Below are 5,999 nucleotides of genomic sequence, written 5' to 3' on the forward strand. Positions count from 1 at the left end.
TATATTTAGGATTTGAATTTTGAGGAGAAAGTAATTATTTTGATGTATTTTTATTAGAAATTTGATTTGGGTGGAATAAATATTATTCACTTGGTTTTTTCATTATATTTTTTAAAAAGTGAATGCTACCATACCCTCTTTAAAGTAACATCTAAGTTACGTTTTTTGATGTGTTACATACTAATTTGATATTTATTTTAATACATTTGCTATATATTTATTAAAATATTAATTTAAAAATTTTCTTATATTAACTAAATTCTAAACTAAAATATTGATGTAACAAATTAAAAACAGAAACACAAATTAGTAATACCATGAAAATTTTTAATTTGAAAAGTTTATCATGTCAAGTAGATCTTTAAATTTGAAATTTTATTCTATACAATTTGGTTTCGAATTATATAAAAAAAAAAGAGAAAATTGAAACACTTTATATCTTGTTTTTTAAAAATTAATGTAGCTAGTTTGTAATTATTTTTTATGAAAGTCTGAATTTTTATTTAATTTTTGTTAGAAATCAAAGATTTTGTGTGAAAAATAAAGAGTAATATATAACATTATTTTTCAAATATTTTTTTGAATTTCCAACAAGTTTTAATGATCCGAAATCAATTTCTTATTTTTTATTTTATTAGATAAATTAGTCATCCAACAAATTTTACTAAAAATTTAAAATAAATAAACACCCATTAGAATATGACATATCAGAAAAGATAACTTAGCTTACATGTTATTATAGAGAGAGTAAGGTAACATTTACCTTTTTTAAATTAGGGGTGCACAAGACCCGCTCCGGCCCGAAGACCCGGACCGGACCCGATGACTTCGGGACTAATTTGGCCCGGCTTCGTTATGGTTCGGTTAGACCCGAAGTTTCAATAGATGGCCCCGGTTATTTATTAAATCGGGTTCGGGCCAAGCCTCGGGTCACCCGACCCCGGCCCGTTGGACCCGTGTAGTTGTTTGCTACTTATTATTTTATTGTTATCGGTTGGTATGACACTATAAATTATTATTATTATTATTATTATGTTAATCTTGTGTTGGTTGTTAACTTTGTTTTAATTGTCTTTTGAACTTTGAATGTTTAATGTGTAATTGATATAATTATTATTATGAAACTTTAAATTATTATTATTAGATTCTAAATTATTATTATGCGAATGTTGCATTGTTATGGAATAATTATTTTTCAAAATTTAGAGGTTCAAAAGATGTAGAATCTAATTTTTGGTGATGTCGTGATAAAGTTGATCAAGACCCGGGATTCACCCGGTCTAGACCCGGCTTAAGTGTGGCCCAAAAATAACACGATTTCATCGGGTCTAGGGTCGGGTAAGAGTCTCATAAATAGACCCGGTCATTATTTAGGGTCGGGTTCGGGTCACGGCGAACCCGGCTTCACCCGGCCCCATGGGCACCCCTATTTTAAATTATGTAGTTGTTTTTCTTTTTTCTTTTTTCCACCTAATAAAATAAGATTTTGTTGTTGTTCTTGTTGGCGTCTCTTTTTTTTTTAAAGATATGTGTAATAAATCAAATTACCACTTGTAACTATGTTTTTATTTAGAGAAAGTTTTAGAAACCAATTTGGCACAATTAACATTGTAGCTAACACTAACATAAAAGAAAAAAACTGAAACTCTTTAAAATAAGTATATTCAAAATTCAAGTAAAAGAAAGGGCAATTTACGTTATTAAATTGTTTCATCCTTAATATTACGTAAATACATTGATTCACAATTCTATATAAATCGCTACTGACAGTAGCGGTTTACAGGTGTGTATAAACCGCTACAACCAGTCGTGGTTTATATGTATGCGTGTGTGAGGATAAACCGCTGTAGGCTATAGCGGTTTACGTGTAGTGTGCTGCCTATATAGTCAAATTATACAAAATTAAATAAAAATTAACTAAGTTCCATACAAAACTAAGTTCCATACAAAAGAACATGTATTAATAGAAATAATTAAAAATTTTATATGAATAATGAGTACTAAAAATTCCGTTACAAAAATATAACAACATGCATTAGAGAATATAAAAAAAAATTCTAAAAAAACATATTACTATGAACAAACAAAATAAATAAAAAATTGATTAAAAAAATCAAAACTTATAAAAACTGATAATTATTCTTGATTTTTTTATTACAAATAAAATCGAATGACAATATAACAACATAGAATATAAAAAAAAATTCTAAAAAAACATATTACTATGAACAAACAAAATAAATAAAAAATTGATTAAAAAAATCAAAAATCAAAAAAACTGATAATTATTCTTGATTTTTTTATTACAAATAAAATCGAATGACAAAATTAGCAAAAAAATAATATTTTTTTAAATTATTTTTCAATTTAATAATTGTACATCACGTAAAAACTACACTTAGTTATTTCCAGTGAATAAGAGTTAAAACATAGAAGTCATGTTTGGCTTTAAAGAAAAGAAACAGACAAACAAAAAATTTCTGATATTTAACAAGAAAAGTCTAATTAAAAAGATGTTGCAGCGAGTACAATACATAAGCCTATATTAAAATCCACGATTATAAAAATAAGTAAAAATATAAATATATAATAATTAATTTTAGTAATTTATTTTAGTATATAAATAATATTTTTAATCAAACATATACAAAATAAAAAGATACGTGAGTACATAAAAATAGGGAGATATATAGGTGTATTATACACATAATATATTAAAACAGTATTTTTTGTTCTTGTTTTTTGTGTAATTTACTCTCTAACTGAACTATATATGACCTCCATTAATTCTTAGAAGATAGTACAATTTACATTATTTTTTAAAAAATATATACATGTGACTTTTGTTTATTTAATTTTCAATAAAATTATTTGGTATAACATTTATATTTTAATTACAATATAAGGAGACGAAACTATATATATGTATTGAAAATTAATTTTAACTTTTTCAGTTAACATTTTTTGTTAAAATTTTTTTTGTTTTATTTTGATTTCTTTTTCATCTATTTGGAAGCAGAATCTCAGACTGAGAAAGGGGACAATAATTCCTTTAAATTTTAATTTTTTTCATATAAATTATATATAAATTTTAATTTTATTTTTTAAATTTTTATTTTTATTTTATTTTATTATAAAATTAATTTTTGGTTATTCTTTAATATTTTGCCTAGTTTCGTCATTGTATCTATATATTATTTTATCATCTAATTGTTCATTTTTTGTTTGAAATAGACACACTACATGTAAACCGCTATAGCCTATAGCGGTTTACACTCACACACGCACACACGTAAATCGCTGCTGCCAGCAGCGGTGGTTTACACTCACACATGCATACACGTAAATCGCGGCTGGTTGTAGCGGTTTATGCACACCTGTAAACCGCTACTGCCAGTAGCGATTTACATAAAATAGTGAAACAATGCATTTGCGTATTGAAATTGGAAACAATGCATTTGCGTAATATTGGGGGTCAAACAATTTAAAAACGTAAATTGCCCTATAATTAATGTTAACTGATTCTAATTATACTTTAACATCCTTCCTCAAATTAAAGTGTGAGTTAAAGATATCATTTTGAGTTTAGATACTAGAGTCCGAAAACGAGTAGAGTGATGAGCCTTTGTGAAAATATCAGCAGTCTGATCCAGAGTCCCAACAGCTATGAGACAAACAACATTAATAAAGAGACGTTACCGGACAAAGTGACAATAAATTTCAATGTGTTTAGTGTGTTTGTGAAAAACATCATTATAGACAATCTGAATAGCAATGTGGTTGTTACAAAAAACATCAGTTGGAGACGACTAAGGAGCACTAAAGTCTTCGAGAAGCCAACAAATTGAGATAACTTCAGTAGTAATGTTAGCGAGAGTACGATATTCAGCTTCGGTGCTTAATCGAGCAGTAAACGTTTGCTTTTTAGTTCGCCAGAAAATGAAAGAATCACAAGAAACAAATAATAACCAGTAGTAGAACGACGATCAGTGGGATCACCAGCCCAATCAACATCATAGTCTGCTTGAAGAGTTAAAGATAAATGGGCTGAAAAATAAAGGCCATGAAACAGAGTGCCTTTGATGTAGCGCAGAATTGCCGCATAGTGAGTAGTACGAGGAGGTGACAAAAACTGGCTAAGAACATGAACTGAATAGGCGATGTCGGATCGTGTGATACTCAAGTAGACGAGATCTCCAACAAACTGTCAATAAAGAGTAGGATTATACAAAACAATGTCATCTATAGGAGTAAACCGAATATTAGGCTCAAGAGGAGTAGACTTAGTGCGACTATCTGTGATTCTAGCTCGAACAAGAAAATCAGAAGTATACTTAACTTGAGAGAGATAGATACCGTCATCCAAGGATATGACTTTAAGGCCAAGAAAATAATTGAGAGAATCAAGATCCTTCATCTTAAAAGTGTGGTGAAGGGATGCTTTAAGATCAGAGATACCATCAACATAATCTCTAGTAATGATCATGTCATCGACATACAAAAGTAGAACAACCCCACATTCACTTGTACGAATAAAGAGAGTATTCTCATGAGGGCTGCAACTGAAATTTAGATTGCATATAGTGGTGCTAAACTTTTCAAACCATTTACGAAGAGCTTGCTTAAGACTATAAAGTGCCTTACAAAAAAGACAGACTTTGCTAGAAGCACAAGGATATCTCGGGGTGGTTTCATATACACCTTCTTCTTCAAATTTCCATTAAGAAATGCATTTTTCACATCCATCTAACTGAAAACCCATTTTTTGACTGCAGCAATGACAAAGGAGAGCGTGAACAGGTATGAGACGAGCAACAGGAGCAAAAGTCTCTTTATAATCAATATCATATTCTTGCATACTTCCTTGAGCAACCAATATAATCATGCCTTATAATGGTCAATAGAACCATCAGAGCGAGTCTTGATTTTGTATATTCATCTACTACCCACAACTTCTTGATCAGAAGGAGGATAAACCAAGTTTCAAGTGTGTTCTTTGCTTGGATTTCTTCTTGCATTGCTTGCTGCTAATTTGAATTTGTGGAGGCTTCTCGGAATGAATTAGGTTCATAATGATGAAGAATAGTAGAAAAACAATGATAATCACGAAGATGAGGAGGTGAATTTCTTCCCCTAAAAGAATGAGTGGAGGAAGGAGGCACGACAGCAGGACCAGGAACATCGTCGGGTCTGGAATCATCGAAAGATGGAGAAGGCAGATGAGTAGGAGGCTCGAGAGGTTGACTGGAGATAGAATATGTAGTAACATCATTAGGAAAAAGATCAACATGGGGGTTAGTAAAAAATGGGGACTGAGTAGAAGGAATGGACTGAAAAGAGGAGAAATTAGAGAACATGTGATGCTCCCAGAATACAACATGACGAGATATATGAATACGTCGAGAGATGGAATCCCAACAATGATAACCTTTGTGTTCAGTGCCATAACCAAGAAAACAATACATGCGAACCCGAGGTTCAAGTTTATTATGCTCATGAGGCTGAAGAAAGACAAAACAGATCCACAACCAAAAACACAAAGAGAGCTATAATCTGGAGAGGTATGATAAATACGCTCAAAGGGAGTAATGTTACCAAAGACAGAAGAAGAAAGTCTAATGATAGCATGGACAGCAGTGAGAACAGTTTCATCCCAAGTACGCTCAAGACATGAAGAAAAAATAAGCATAGCACGAACTGAGTCAAGAATGTGACGGTGTTTGCAGCTCTTTCATTTTGTTGAGAGGTACCAGGACAAGAAAACTCAAACAAGTACACTGTTTAGCGAGAAAAACTAAAAGTTTAGAGTCATGTTATTCCATAGCATTATCGTATTAGAAGACTTTAATAACCTTGAAAAATTGAGTTTTAGTCATAGTAGCAAAGTTAATATAAAGTTGAGGCAGCTCATGACGATTAGATTTCATATACTATTCATAAAATATTTAAAAAATACTGTTGAACTTAAAAAAATGTGTGGGTATAAAATCCTAAATCTA

This window comes from Arachis ipaensis, chromosome B06 (assembly GCF_000816755.2).
Source record: "Arachis ipaensis cultivar K30076 chromosome B06, Araip1.1, whole genome shotgun sequence".
Classification (NCBI taxonomy): domain Eukaryota; kingdom Viridiplantae; phylum Streptophyta; class Magnoliopsida; order Fabales; family Fabaceae; genus Arachis; species Arachis ipaensis.